At 38.9% G+C, this 17,081-nt stretch overlaps 1 protein-coding gene across 2 annotated transcripts in view; it reads right to left on the bottom strand.

Moving 5' to 3' along the window:
• The window catches only part of LOC112826735 (phosphatidylinositol 3,4,5-trisphosphate 3-phosphatase TPTE2-like), a 142,722-nt gene that overhangs the window by 83,183 nt on the left and 42,458 nt on the right, over positions 1–17,081 (bottom strand). The gene's annotated exons all lie outside the window — the stretch shown is intronic.

The raw sequence follows: 17,081 nt of genomic DNA, 5'->3' as shown, positions 1-17,081 counted from the left end.
TTACAGTATTATTAAAGTTGGAATCATCAACTAAAGCAAGATAACATGGAGACAGAAAGGCATGGTAGAAGAGATCAATGTTCTATCTCTCCCATTAATGAGCTGTGGGATTCTGTGCAAGTCATCAAACCTTGGCCAGACCTGTTTCCATAGCAGTAAAATAAAAGACTTCAGGGATGGATAGAGAGTAAATGACACTCTTGTCTTATAATATTCATCTCTTGAAAAAAGACACCCAGGAACACAACACTTAATCATTAATGAGAGTCACATTGGGGTGGCAAGTGCACTTTGGAGATACAGAATTTTAGTAAGATACATTTCAAAGGAGAAACACCCTAGAGACTGGGCTCCTTCCATTAATAGGAGGAGGAGCCTATTTGATGGAGCCTCCAGCTATGCCTCCTTTTATTCTATGCCTGGGGACAATGTAACTACTGGGGAGCAAATTATTGCCATGCTGAAGCCTACAACACAGGACCCAAATTCCACCCCAACTGGCATTAATGCCAGAGTAGTGCTTATAGACTACACCCAAGACTGGACTGGACAATGGAGTGAACAGATGAATAGAACTGGGCCTTGCCAAAATTGACTACCAATGAATGCTATTAGGCTAACCTGAGATATAAGAGCTCCCCATTCCCTAAAATTTCTCCCCCCCACCTCCACTCACCACGTCTGCCCAGGCTTAGGAAGCTGAGGCTAATGTGGACACATGACTAATTGGCCAAAAGAGGGGAATTGCCCTGAGGCTGCCATTTTTTAAAACCCGCCCTTCTGATCCCACACAGACTGGATCTCTGGGTAGTGAAGAAATTTTATAATAAATCTGAATTTACTTGACAAAGTGACCATACAGAACCCACACCTGACAGAATCATGAGGCACAAAGGGGAGGCTTTAACTTCCCTATCTTTTTCAAAACTACTCCAAGTAAATATACAGTTGAGATTTTTTTAAAAAATAGTGTGTTAAGAGTGCAGCCTCAAACAACGTGTGTGGAGTTTTCTGGGAAAGAACTGTGACTCAGTAATTCCATATCCAGGAGAAGCATTATTAATATTTGAAAGGAAGAGAAAAACACCCTCCAACATGCCACGACTCAAACCATGACAGCCATGTGCCTTTCCTAAAAGCAATTACTCAAAGAAGTGCCAACTGAGCAATGAGTCAAAATGAAGAACTCAGGAATAAGGAAGATGCCTTATAGAGACAAGGTGTTAAGAAATCATAAATATTCAGAACTAAGTCTAAATAATCATTGTTAACATAGCCTGCAATGTAAACAAATGATTCTAAAACCAAGGATAAATAACATCAAATTCTCCATAATAGTATGGCTTTAATATTGCAGGTTTTCAGGGGAATTCTGGGAAGATGGTGGAGTAGGAGAATCCTAAGTTCACCTTGGGCACACCAAGATAATAACCATATTAGTGTAACTAACCCAGAAAATGACTGGCAGAAGAGACCTTCCACAGTTCATTGTAGAGAGGAGGCCACATTGAAAAGGGTAGGTGGGGTGGAGATGCAGTGGGGAACAAAACTCCTGCTGAGACTAACCACAAACAAGAGGGACCCCACAAGCATGGAAAAGGGAGAGGAGCAGACTCCACAGCAGGTACCCCAGACACGGGGACCTGCAATGGGAAGATGAGCCCCATAACATTTGGCTTTGAAAGCCAGTGGGGCTTAACTTAGTGAGTTTGTATAACCAGCAAGGCTTAACTCAGGGTACTTTAAAAATCAGTGGGCTTAGTTCTAAGAGAGCCAGAGGGCAATAGGAAACTGAGTCCCTGCCCTTAAGGAGCCAGAATAACCAACAATCGCACTGAGATAAGCATAGAAGCAGCAATTTGAAAAATACCTGGGATATAGTGAAGGAGATTTATTTATTAATCTCAGAGTATGTGCTGGAGAGCAGTGATCTTTAGAAGACTTCTCCAAGAACAAAAGAGCTGATGGGACCATTTGCCCCCTCCTCAACCTAAATAGCTTGGCACTCATGGGAACTAGTGAGAACACTTTACACCTACCTTGCTAACACCATGTACCCTGACCCCATGTTCTCCTGTGGATCTGCCACATCCAACATGCCCCACTCATAGGGGCTTCCTTCAAAGTGATACCTGCCCTGAGGAGAGGGGAAGATAACTATACACACCAGGTCTGTTGCAGTCCCAGTAGCTGAACCTTATAACTGGTAGTGCAGAGTACCCTGTCAATTGATGCATGTGCCACCTGAGCAGAAAGACAGGGGGCAGGCATCTGATCTGATTGCTGGCCCCATCCACCAACAAAAACATCCCAGGGGGGGCAGCACAGGGATACAGACCGATAGTTTGGGGTCACTGCAGTTCTGGCAGATGGATTGGGGGCAGGTATCTAGTTAGTCTGCAGGCCCCACCCACCAACCAAAGCCTCTCAGGGTAGAACACAGGGAGAATGGCCTGAGTTCAGTATGACTGCAGCCCCAGCAAATGAGTTAAGGGCAGGCATCTTGTCTGACTGCGGATACCACCCAACTGCAAGTCTACAGCAGCCCCAGACTGGACCCTCAACAGCAGAGTGACCAAACTCTGCCCGCAACAGGCAAAGTAGGCCATTGTAGCCAACTGGACTGAAGGAAAATGAGGCTCAGCCTACAGCAGTAAAGTATATGGAATCCACATAGGAGAAACCCTTGAAGTGCCTGTTTCTGATAAACAGGGACCACAGAACTTCTTCTTAAGGCTGCTACTTTCAAAGTCAGAAGACATAATTGACTTTCCTAATACATAAAATAAACACAGAGAGTTAGTTAAAGTGAGGAAACAGAAGAATGTGTCCTAAATGACAGGACAAAACCAGAGCAAAAGAGCTAAAATGAGACAGAGATAAGCAATATGCCTGATTAAAAAAAACTCAAAGTAATGATCATAAAGATACTCACTGGATTTAAAAAAAAGAGTGGAGGACCTCAGGGAGACCTTCAAAAAAGAGCTATAAAATATAAAAAAGAACCGATCAGAGGGAAAGAACTCAATAACTGAAATTAAAAATATGCTAGAGGGAAAAATAGATTAGAGGAGGCAGAAGAATCAATCAGCAAGCTGGAACATAGAGTAACAGAAAGCAACAAAGCTGAGCAACAACAACACAAAAGAATAAAAAATGTGAATAGGCTAGGAACTCAGCAAAATCATCAAGCATAATAACACTCACATTATAGAGATCCCAAAAGGAGAAGAGAAAGAACAGGGGGCAGAAAATTTGAAGAAATAGCAACTGAAAACTTCCCAAATCTGGGGATGGAAACAGACATCCAGATCCAGGAGGCACAGAGAGCCCCCAGTAAAATCACTACATAGAGGTCTACACCAAGACACATAACATTTAAATGGAAAAAGGTAGTGATAAAGAGATTTTTTTTAAAGCAGCAAGTGAAAATAAAGCAGTTACATAAAAGGGAAACCGCATAAGGCTATCAGATGATTTTTCAGCAGAAACTCTGTAAGCCTGAAGAAAGTAGCATAATATATTCAAAGTGCTGAAAGGAAAAACCTGCACTCAAGAACACTCTACTCAGCAACGCTGTCATTCAGAATAGAAGGAGAGATGCATAGTTTCCCAAACAAAAGTGAAAGGAGTTCATTACTACTAAACAAGTCTTAGAAAAGAAGTTAAAGGAAATTCTTTCTGTGGAAAGAAAAGGCCATTATCAAGAGTAAGAAAATTATGAAAGGAATATATTTCACATGTAAATACAAACATAGTAAGTAGTAAATTAATTACTTATAAAGCCAGTATGGAGGTTAAAGCAAAAAGTAGTAAAATCAATTATATCTATAAAAATCAGTAAAGGGATTCACAAAATAAAAGGATGTAAAGTATGACATCACATACATAAAACATGAGGGGGGTGTGTAAAAATCTAGTGCTTTTAGATAGGGTTCAAATTTAAGCAACCATCAATTTAATGTAGACTGCTATATGCATAAGATGTTATACATGGGGACGCCTGGGTGGCTCACTCAGTTAAACGGCTTCCTTCGGCTCAGGTCATGATCCCAGGGTCCTGGGATCAAGTCCCGCATCGGCCTCCTTGCTCAGCAGGGAACCTGCTTCTCCCCCTGCCTGCAGCTCCCCCTGCTTGTACTCTCACTCACTCTCTCTCGCCCACTCTCTCTAACAAATAAATAAATAAAATCTTTAAAAAAAAAAAAGATGTTATACATGAACCTAATGATAACCACAAATCAAAAACCTGTAATTATGTAAAAAATAAAGAGAAAGGAATCCAAACATATCACTAAATGAATCATCAAGCCACAAGGGAAGAGAGCAAGAGAAGAACTACAAAAACAACTATAAAAAAAGTAACAAAGGGGTGTCTGGGTGGCTCAGTCGGTTAAGCATCTGCCTTTGGCTCAGATCATGATCTCAGGGTCCTGGGATTGAGCCCCGTGTCTGGCTCCCTACTCAGCAGGGAGTCTGCTTCTCCCTCTCCCCTGCCCCTGCTCATGTTCTCTCTCATTACCTCTCTTGCTCTCTCTCAAATATGTAAATAAAATCTTAAAAAAAGTAACAAAACGGAAGTACATACCTAATAATAATTGCTTAGAATGTAAATGGACTAATTGCTCCAATAAAAAGACACAGGGTGACTGAATAGATAAGAACAAGACCTATCTATAAATGCTGCCTACAAGAGACTCATTTCAGATCAAAGACATGCAGATTGAAAGTGAGGGGATGGAAAAACATTTACCATGAAAATGGAAGCAAAAGGCTGTGATAGCAATACTTATATCAGAAAAACAGACTTTAAACAAAGACTGTAACAAGAGACAGAGACATAAACATAAAGGGAACAAACCAACAAGAAGGCATAATTGTGTGCACCCAAATATAACCATTAGGTGCTCAACCTGGGAACACCTAAATCCATAAAGCCACTATTAACAGACATAAAGGAAGAAATTGAGAGTAATAACATAACAGTAGGGGACTTTAACACCCCACTTACATCAATGGATAGATCATCCAGACAGAAAATTAACAAGGAAATGGTTTTTGAATGACACATTGGACCAGATGGACCTAACACATATATTCAGAACATTCCATCCTAGAACAGTAGCATATATATTCTTTTTGAGTGCACATGGAACATTCTCCAGAATAAATCACATATTAGACCAGAAATCAAGTCTCCACAGATTCAAAAGGATTGAAATATCATGCATCTTTTCCAACTACAATGGTATTAAACTAGAAATTGAAGAAAAAATCTAGAAAGAACACAAATAACTAAATAACATGCTACTAAACAATGAATGAGTCAACCAAGAAATCAAAGAGGAAAAAAAAATACATGGGGACAAATGAAAATGAAAACACAATGGTCCAAAATCTTTGGGATGTAACAAAAGCTGTTCCAAGAGGACAGATTATATCAATACAGGCCTACCTCAATTAGCAAGAAATATTTCAGGCAAACAACCTAACCTTACCACCTAAAGGAACTGGAAAAAGGACAGTAGAAGGAAGGAAATAGCAAAGGTTAGAGCAGAAATAAGTGAAATGGAGACTTAAAAACAATAGAACAGATCAATGAAACCAGGAGCTGGTTCTTTGAAGGATCAACAAAATTGATAAACCTTTAGCCAAACTCAAAGAGAAAGAGCAAGAGCAAGAGTGAGAAAGAATGTGAGAGAGTGAGTGCACACAAATAAATTCAGAAATGAAGGAAGGGAGATAACAACCAACACCACAAAAATACAAAGGTTTATAAGAGAATATCATGAAAAATTATATGTGAACAAATTGGACAATACAGAAGAAATGGATAAATCCTAGAAACATAGAACCTCCCAAAACTGAATCAGGAAGACATAGAACATTTGAACAGACCAATTACTAGCATGAAATTGATCCAGTAATTGAAAGTACTTCTGATAAACAAAAGTCCAGGACCAGATGGATTCACAGGTGAATTCTCTTAAACCTTTAAAGAAGAGTTAATACCTATTCTTCTCAAATTATTCCAAAAATAGAAGAGGAAGTAAAGCTTCTAAATTCATTCTATGAGGCAAGCATTACCCTGATACCAAAACCAGATAGACACTACAAAAAAAGAATTATAGGCCACTATCACTGATGAACATAGATGCAAAAATCCTCAACAAAATGCTAACAAACCAAATCCAACAATACATTAAAAAAAACTTTTCACCCAGATCAAGTAGGTTTTATTCCAGGGATGCAAGAGTGGTTCAATATTTGCAATTCAATCAATGTGATACAACACATCAACCAGAGAAAGGATAAAACATATATGATCATTTCAATCCATGCAGAAAAGGCACTTGACAAAGTACAGCATCCATTCATGATGGAAAAAAAAAAAGAAAACTCAACAAAGCAGGTTTAGAGGGAACATACCTCAATATAATAGAGGCCATACATGACAAACCCACAACTAACCTCATGCTCAATGGTGAAAGACTGGGTGACTTTCCCCGAAGGTCAGGAACAAAACAAGGATGTCCACTCTCACCGCTTTTATTCAACATAGTACTGAAAGTCCTAGCCACAGCAGTCAGACAAGAAAAAGAAATAAAAGTCATCTAAATTGGGAAGGGGAAGGTTAAAGAGTCTCTATTTACAGATGACCTAATACTATATATAGAAAACCCTGAAGACTACACCAAAAAACTCCTAGAACTGATAAATGAAGTCAGTAAAGTCCCAGAATACCAAATTAACATACAGAAGTCTGTTGCACCTCTATACACTAATAAAGTAGTCGAAAAATTAAGAAAACAATCCCACTTACAACTGCATGAAAAGGAGTAAAATACCTGAGAATAAACTTAACCAAGGAGCTTGAAGAAATGTACTCTGAAAACTATAAAACACTAATGAAGATAGTTGAAAATGACACAAACAAATGGGAAGATATTCCATGCTTGTGGATTGAGAAGACAAATATTATTAAAATAACCATACTACCCAAAGCAATCTACACATTTAAGGCAATCCCTATCAATCCCTAAAGCATTTTTCACAGAACTAGAACAAAGAATCCTAAACATTTGTACAGAGCCACAAGAGAACTCAAATAGCCTAAGCAGTCTTGACAAAGAACAGCAAAGCTGGAAGTATTACAATCCCAGATTTCAAGATATACTACAAAGTTATAGTAATCACAACAGTATAGTACTGGCACAAAAACAGACACAAAGACAAATGGAACAGAATAGAGAGCCCAGAAATAAATGCAGGCTTTTGTGGTTAATTAGTCTACAGCAAAGGAGGCCAGAATACACAATGGGGAAAAGGTTGTCTCTTTAAAAAATGGTGTTGGGAAAACTGGACAGCTACATGCAAAGGAGTGAAACTGGGCCACTTTCTGACACCATACACACAAATAAACTCACAATAGGTTAAAGATGTAAATGTGAGACCTCAATCATAAAATTTGTAGAAGAAAACAGAGGCAGTAATTTCTTTGCCATCAAACACAGCAACATTTTTCTAGATATATCTTCTAAGGTGAGGGAAACAAAAGCAAAATTAAATTATTGGGACTGCATCAAAATAAGAAACTTTTGCACCATGAAGGAAACAATCAACCAAATTAAAATACAACCTACGGAATGTGAGAGGATATTTGCAAATGACATATCTGATAAAGGATTATCCAAAATATGTAAAGAACTTATACAACACAACACTAAAAACCCCAAATGATCCAATTTAAAAATGAGCAGATGAACAGACATTTCTCTAAAAATAAAAGACACATAGATGGCCAAGAGACACATGAAAAGATCCTCAACATCACTCATTATTAGAGAAATGCAAATCAAATCTACAATGAGATATCTCCTCACATCTGTCAGATTTTGTTGCCAAAATCAACAATGCAAGAAATGACAGGAGTTGCTGAGGATGGGGAGAAAAAGGGAACCCTGAAGCACTGTAGGTGGCAATACCAACTGGTGCAGTCACTGTGGAAAACAGATGGAAGTTCTTCAAAAATCAAAAATAGAATTACCATATGAACCAGTAATTCCACAGTAGGGTATTTGCCCCCCAAACAGGAAAACATGAATTCGAAGGATATACACACCACTATGTTTATTACAGCATTATTTGCAATAGCCAAATTATGAAACCAGCCTATATATATATAAATATATAGTGGAATATTGTTCAGCCATAGAAATGAAAATTTGCCATTTGCAACAACATGGATGGGTCTACTATATATGTTCACTCCTATGTGGAATTTAAGAAGCAAAACAAATGGACAAAGAAATAAAGAGACAAAAAAACAGACACTTAAACTGATGGTTACCATAGGAGAAATAGGTGAGGTTGGGTAAAATAGGTGAAGGGGGTGAAAGAGCACACTTACCATGATGAGCACTGAGTAATGTATAAAATTGTTGACTCACTATATTGTACACCTGAAACTAATAAACACTGTATGTTCATTATACTGGAACTAAAAAATAAAAGTTGTTCCTGCAGCAGTCATTGGTAGGCCAAAGCTCAAGACATCCATTGGCATTTCCATCTACCATATGATCCCAGTGCAGCTCGGTTGACAGAATGCATGGGTGGACTGTTGAAACAATTTCGACAAGAAACCCATTCACTGGCCTTTTGGACATATCACCTGTCAACAGTTATATGGATATTAAATATATACATTCCAATTGTGTCGATACTCTATTTACTCAAGGGCCCCTGATGTCACCCTTAGAATACAAGTAGACAGCAGGTAGGAAGGATGCTCTTTGCTGCAGATAGGGACACAAGGTAACATTTTACTGCCCTTGCCACAAGATCTATCTATAGGAGAACCTGTAATTAAGTAGCCCTGGAAATGGCAAACAAGTGCACCGTGTTTTTGGTTCTCAGCCGTGTAGGATAGGGATAGAACATGCCCTAACCATCACCACTCCTCTGAAAACAATGAAGATACGTAACCCTAGGCCTCTCACAGAAAGGGACACTATCATAATTGCCCTATGGAGCATTGTTATAACCCCACTATCCTTTTCAGGTTTGCCCCGCCATGTCGCAGAAGAGGAGAAAATGATTTGGTACTGTCAGTCCGGAGCTAAACTGCAGCCGGGGGTGGGGTTATCTCAACACCACCGCCTCCTGCATTCTATTAGATGATTGTGACTTGCCTTTTCTAGTGCCCACTCAGCATCTTACTTTTTGCCCTTAGATTCTGCACAGGCAACCTATTTACCAAATGGGCCCTGACCACAACTTCTCTATAGAACAAGACCAGCTGTTGGGTGTATAGTGAACTTCCCCTAGGAGCGACTATGGGCCTCCTCTGACAAATCTAAGCTGCCAACCTCAGCACTTGGGAATGCTTCTATACTTGGTGTAACACCTTCAGGTCCCTACCTGGACTGACTCATATTTACTAGGTATCCAGACTCCCTGCCCAGGAAGACACAAAGAGCAAAATTTTCCAATTGATATGGGAAAAGATAAATAAGACTCTGCCAATAGAATATACCATTTGGGATGGCTTGGGATGATTAAATGCAACTGAGGTACAAATTATGGGAGTGGCCCCATTGTGCATAGAGAGACACAACAGGACCACAAATGCCACAGGTCATAATGTAGGATAGATACCCACACAACAAAGCAATTACCCTGCACTCATCACTGCTGGTACCTGGCTATGGAAACAATAAGCATCCATTCCTGTGGGTGCCTTCCCCTCTCTGTGGGGATGGCCTTGGGCATGTGATACCCATGGCTGGCCCTACTTACCCTATAACTAAACTAGGAACTGAACCTGGGGGTGCCTCTACCTGCCAGGCCATATGCTCACCCATTTATAGGAGAAGCCTACCAACTGGGAGGTGGTCAGGGCCTGACATAGAAACAGCAGAACATTTTGGTTGTTCTAACCCCTGTCCATTCTCTCGCCTTCTGTGACCCACCACTGACACAGAATGGCAGGTATAGGCTTTAGCCAAACACATGACTACCACCTTTAATTCCACCCATAAGGCAATCATCCTCCTTACTGGAGAGAGTTTCCAATTGAGACAAGCAGTTCTGCAAAATAGAATGGCTCCTGACATGTGCTGTCATCAAGACAGATTGCTGCATGTATGTACCTGACTATTCCCACATTTTCCAAGTCATGGCTAGTTTAAACACACATGTTAAAGCTACTGATTCCCTGGCTACTGACCCTGCTAGTGCTTTCTTCCTGGGAGAATGCTTTTTTGTAGTTTCTTAGTTATTTGTGTTCCCCTATCATTTGAATGTTGTGGCTTATACTGTTGCTGTGGGATTTGGTTGCAGTGCACTTCGGCACAACTGGCTCCAGGAACATCATGGAAGAGAGGCATGCAAAGCATGTACAGGCCATTCACGGTGTGTTGGGATGGAGTGTATGGTACATGCTGGATAGCTAGTTCATACAAGCATACCCCAAATGCCCCTGTTAATTACTTAAGAATGTAGAGATCCTTTCCTCCCTCTATATTCCCATCAAGCAGAATATGCAGAAAAACATACTGTTGAGTGTTCAAGGTCAATAGTTCTGGGGCGTCTCCCTTCTAATGAAGGGTGTCCAGGTGGCAGGCCTAGCTCTCCTTGGAAATGCTGGCCATGCAAGGAGGGGAAGGGCCACTGAGAGTTGGTAGAGTAAGGTGCTAGGATATAAAAACTTGTTGTACATAGCTCCTAGTAGTGGATGCTTTATCCAGTTGGCTACTGCTGGACTCCCTGTACTTAAGTTCCCCCAATAAACCTTTGTTTCAATCATTGTCTCGGGGTCTTTTCTTTGGCCTCACTAGACCACCACCGATCCTAGACCAAGAGTCTGTTGGGGTATATACCTAGTAGTACAATGCTGGGTCATAGAGTAGCTCTATTTTTAACATCTTGAGGCACCTCCATACTGTTTTTCAGAGTGGCTGTACCAGCTTGCATTCCCACCAACAGTGTAAGAGGTTTCCCCTTTCTCCACATCCTCGCCAACACTTGTTGTTTCCTGTCTTGTTAATTTTTGCCATTCTAACTCATGTAAGGTGGTATCTCACTGTGGTTTTGATTTGTATTTCCCTGATGGTTAGTGATGTTGAAAATTTTTTCATGTGTCCGTTAGCCATTTGTATGTCTTCTTTGGAGAAGTGTCTGTTCATGTCTTCTGCCCATTTCTTGACTAGATTATTTGTTTTTTGGGTATTGAGTGAAAAGAAGGGGCACATTCACCCCAATATTCATAGCAGCAATGTCCACAATAGCCAAACTGTGGAAGGAGCTGAGATGTCCTTCAACAGATGAATGGATAAAGATGATGTAGTTCATATATACAATGGAATATTACTCAGCCATCAGAAAGGATGAATACCCACCATTTGCATTGACATGGATGGGACTGGAGGGGATTATGCTAAGTGAAATAAGTCAAGCAGAGAAAGACAATTATATGGTTTCACTCACATGTGGAAGATAAGGAATAGTGTGGAGGACCACAGGGGAAGGGAGGAAAAATTGAATGGGAAGAAATCAGAGAGGAAAACAAACCATGAGAGACTCTGGACTGCAGGAAACAAACTGAGGGTTACAGAAGGGAGGGGGGTGGGAGGATGGGGTAACCGGGTGATGGGTATTAAGGAGGGCATGTGTTGTGATGAGCACTGGTGTTAGAGGCAACTAATGAATCGTCGAACACTACATCCAAAACTTACGATGTACTATATGCTGGCTAACTGAACATAATAATTAAAAAAAAAAAAAAAAGTCTGTTGGGGTGTGGCTGCACACCAGCTAGTTTCATCTAATGTTTGGCCTGGCCCTTACCAACAAGCATGTGGACTAATTGATATAAACCTGAGAAACCAGGCTGGTAAGTCTGAATAATTATACTAAATTCTTCAGCAAACTTATGGAGGTCTTCAGTCACTTTAAGAAACTTTAACTATGGTTCTCAATTTGGCCTTAGTCCAGGGAATGTGGGAAACTTGAGGCTTATTCAGGTACTCACAAGACTTAACTTTAAAGAGGCAGGTTTTAATAGTTTCCAGAGAGGAGGAGTGGGGATAGATTAGGAGCAAAAGGCAAGTTCTGTAGAGAGAATAAATGGAAAGAGGCCCCAGAGGGGCCTGAGCACAAGGTGGCTTCTAGTGTCTGCAGCAGGGGGGTGGGTGGGGGAAGGCCTCAGAAGCCATTTTGACTCCTTTCAATTGTTTGTTTGCTTCAGTTAATGTAGAAATAGTATTATAAGCAACTAATGAATCGTTGAACACTACAACAAAAACTTATGATGTACTCTATGTTGGCTAACGGAACATAAAATCTTTGTAAAAAACGAAAACAAAAACAAACCAAAGAAATAGTATTTTACAAAGAGGCAAACAGGATCCTGAATACATCTGGAAGCCTCAAGGTACCATTTAAAAGAGGTATCCCATTCAGTTTTTTTGTTTTGGAGCTATGGCTTTCTAACTTAATTTTGAGTAAAGTCAAGTCTGGGGAGATTGAAATTTCTTATAAGGCCACTGAAGTTATAAATTATTTTTGGTTAGGTCAGTCCACTTAGTTATAAATGCACATGTGAAGGGACGATAGTTTTAAAACAAAACCAGCAGAGTCCCAGTAGTGGTGGAGGAGGGGGAAGGAGGCAGCCCTCAGAGCATTTTGATGACTGGGATCCCATTTCTTAGAGGTTTTTCTTTAGAGCAATGAGAAAAATTCCTAAACAGCAGTTTCAATAGAAGCAGCATTCTAGAAGGAATCAGGGGAAAAGCCAGCAAAGTTCCAGTAGGAAAAATGTGGTTCCAAAAAGGAGTCTGATGAAAGGCTAGCACAGTTCAGTAGGAACAGTCTGATCCCAAACAGGAGTCAGACTAAAGGCTAGTGTAGTTCCAACAGGCACAGTTCCAGATGGAATGGTCCAATCCCCAAAGGGGGTCAGACCAAAGGCCAACAAAGTTCAAAATGGCACAGTTCCAACAGGAACAGTCTGGTTCTGAAAAAGAGTTGGACCAAAGGCCAAATGAGTACTCTCAAATAAAAAAAACCCAAAAAACAAAAAACACACGACCTTAAAACAGATCCCGAATAAAGTCTGAAGAGCTTGAACACAAAGTGTAGAGCTCAAAATCCAGGAGAAAACTTACCCTCAAAACCCAGGGTGGGTGAGAAAGCAGTGAGCACAACTGGCTCTGTGGGTACCAGTACCTGTTTGCTCACCAGCCTCAGAGCTGTTGGTGGTCTTCTCTGGATCCCACTTCTGATCACCAAGTAATGTTAACCTTAAAGATAAAACTGCCATCAGGGAAATACAAATCAAAACCACAATGAGATACCACCTCACACCAGTCAGAATGGCTAAAATTAACAAGTCAGGAAACGACAGGTGTTGGCGGGGATGTAGAGAAAGGGGAACCCTCCTACACTGTTGGTGGGAATGCCAGCTGGTGCAGCCACTCTGGAAAACAGTATGGAGTTTCCTCAAGAAGTTAAAAATAGAGCAACCCTACGACCCAGTAATTGCACTAGTAGGTATTTATCCAAAGGATACAAATATAGTGATTCGAGGGAGCACCTGCACCCCAATGTTTATAGCAGCAATGTCCAACTATGGAAAGAGCCCAGATGTCCATCACAGATGAATGAATGAAGAAGATGTGGCATATATATGCAATGGAATAATATTCAGCCATCAAAAAGAATGAAATCTTGCCATTGCAATGATGTGGATGGAACTAGAGGTATCAAGTTAAGTGAAATAAGTCAGTTAGAGAAAGACAGATATCATATGATTTCACTCATATGTGGAATTTAAGAAACAAAACAGATGAACATAGGGGAAGGGAAGGAAAAATAGATGAAAACAGAGAGGAAGACAAACCATAAGAGACTCTTAAACTCTAGAAAACAAACTAAGGATTGTTGGAGGGGAGGGGGGTGGGGGATGGGGTAACTGGGTAATGGGCATTAAGGAGGGCACTTGATATAATGAGCACTGGGTGTTATAGGCAACTGATGAATCGTCACTGAACTCTACCTCTGAAACTAACAATACACTAGATGTTAATTAAATTGAATTTAAATTAAAAAAATATTTAAAAAAAATAATAAAACTGCCAGTTATTTTACCAGCAAAAATGAGTTTATTCAGGAATTGGCTCTGTGGGTACTGGCACCTGTTTGCTCACCAGCCTCAGAGCTGTTGAGGGTGTTCTCTGGATCCCATTTTTGATCACCAAGTACAAATAAACTTAAATATTTTTAAAAAAAGAAAAAAATAAAATTGCCAGTTATTTTACCAGCAAAAATGGGTTCACTTGGGAAGAGCAGAGAATTGCAATCCAGGACAAGCAAGCTATGGCAAAACCACAAAGGAGAGAAACACTCTTTTATAGAGGAAAGGGGGAAGTTGGAAGGGGCTGTTATAAACTAAAAGTAAACTGTAAACTGGGAGGTTGTAAACAGTACAAGTAAAAGTAAAACAATAAACTGGGAGGTTGAAGTATAGTGGCTTTTCATTGGTTGAGTTGTGACTATCTCTCATTGGCTGGGCTGTAGTAGTATTGATTTGCAAAGTCTCTTTCTGTTGGATTTGCAATTGACAGCAAGTGTTAGAGTATGAGAGCTCCGCCTGCCAAACCTCCCAAGTCCGTTTTAGTGAGATTTCCCTTTATTAATTTTCACAATGTAAAAAATATTTTTAAACAAAATTTAACACCCATTCATAATAAAAACTTTCAGTGAAGAGCAAATAGAAGAAGCTTCCTTAACCTGACAAGTGCCATTTACAAAAAGAACCTATGGCTAATAGCAATCTTAATGATGAAAGACTGAATTTTTTCAGTGATAAGTGATAAGAATTTAGGATGTAAGTTCACACTTTCTTTTATTCAAGATTTTATTGGAGGCCCTAGTCAGTGCAATAAGGCAAGGAAAGGAAGTAACAGAAATACAGATTAAGAAAGGGAGAAATTACACTCTGTATTTGCAGATGATATGCTTGTTCTACCAAGAAAGTCCCAAGGAATCTACATCAAAGCTAATGGAACTAATACGTGAATTTAACAAAGGTACCAAATAAAGGCCGATATACAAAATTCAATTATATTTCTGTAGATGAGCAATGAACAATTGAAAAATAGAAATGTAAGCACTGTACCATTTATATTAGCACCAAAACCCATGAAATACTTTGGTATAAATTATCAAAATATGTGCAGGATTTGCATGCTGAAAATTATAAAACATGATGAAAGAAAATATCATCCAAATAAGAAATGTATCATGTTCATAGATTAGAAGATTCAATATTGATGTCAATTCTCCTCAAACCAATTTACAGATTCAACGCAATCTTAATAAAATGAATCACAGCATTATTTTTTGTAGATACTGACAACCTGATTCTAAAATTTATATGGAAAGGCAGAGTGATACCACTACCTGATTTAAACACTTACTCTAAAGCTAAATAAGACAATGTGGTATAAAGGAAAGAAGAGACACACAGAACAGTAGAACAAAATAGAGTCCAGAAATAGACCCTGTATATGGCCAATTGATTTTCAACAAAGATGCAAAGGCAATTCTATGGAGAAAAGGGAATCTTACAAGAAACCATAGTGGGATTACTGGACATATGTTTGCAAAAAGAATGCTCTTCCACCTGTATCACACAACATACACACAAATGAACTCAAAATGTATCCATATACCTAAATGTAAAACCTAAAACTATGAAACTTCTAGAAGAAAACAGAAAATATTTGTCACCTTGGATTAGGAAAAGATTTCTTATAACACCAAAACCCCAATCATGAAAGAAAAAATTAGATTTCCTCAAAATTTAAAATTTCCACTGTGCAAAAGACACTATTAAAAGAATGAAAAGACAAGCTACAGATTGGGAGAAAATACTTGTAAAACATTCATCTGATAAAAAACTTGTATCCAGCATATATCAAGAACTCTCAAAATTCAACAATAAGGAAAAAAATTTAAAAACAGGCAAGATGAGATTGGGTATGTTCAGGGTGGTATTACTTAAAACCTAAAAAAGAAAAAGCACTTAAAATTTTAAATAATTTACTCCAAATGTTGGAAAATATTAGCAATAGAACAACTTACAAAATAATAGATATTGGAGACCAGAGGGAAAATTGATTAAAACTATTAAATAAACTAATTTTTGACTTAATAATGATGCTGCCATATAGTTACATGAATTTGTTCCATTAATATATCACATTAATAAAGTTTAACTTCTCCCTTCTTTAAAAAAATAAAAAATTAAAATAAAAGAAAAACAGGCAAGAGATTTGGACAGACATTTCATCAAAATAATCTATAGTAAATAAGCATAAGAAAAGATGCTTAACATCATTGGTCATTATGAAAATGCAATTTTAAGTCTCAGTGAGATATCTCCACTCATCTATTAGTTGTCTCAAAAAACTAAACAAAATGGATGGACAAACCAAGTACAAGTGAGGATACAGAGCAACCAGAACCCTTGTACATGTGAAATGGTAGCCTTTTTGGAAACTATTTCTATGAAACATACTCTTTACAAGATTTAGCAATTCTATTGCTCAACATTAACCAAAGATAAAATGAAACTTATGTCCACACAAAGACTTGCTTGCAAATGTTCACAGCCACATTATTCATAATAGGCCAAAATGGAAATAATCCAAATGTCCAGCAATCAGTGAATGGATAAGAAAATACGGTATATTCAAATAATGGAATACAAGTCAGGAATAAAATGGAATGCAATACTGATACATGTATTAATATGGATAAATCTCCAATGCATTATTCTACATGTAAGAAGCCAATTTCAATTGGCTATAATTCCACTCAAATCTATTAAATGACATTCTGTAAAAGGTAAAACTGTAAGAGAAAACAGATCAGTGATTGCCACAGGCTGAGGTTGTGGAAGGGGCTGAACACAAAGGGAATTGAGAAATTTTAAGGAGATGATACAATTGTTCTTATCATGACTATGGTGGTGGTTACATGAATATTAGTCAAACCTCACAGAACTGCCACAC

The sequence above is a fragment of the Callorhinus ursinus genome, unplaced genomic scaffold, assembly GCF_003265705.2.
Source record: "Callorhinus ursinus isolate GAN/ISIS: 27379988/994484 unplaced genomic scaffold, GSC_fseal_2.0 scaffold7, whole genome shotgun sequence".
Taxonomy (NCBI): domain Eukaryota; kingdom Metazoa; phylum Chordata; class Mammalia; order Carnivora; family Otariidae; genus Callorhinus; species Callorhinus ursinus.
Note: the sequence above shows the minus strand (reverse complement) of the source record. Positions and strands in the feature narration are given on the sequence as shown.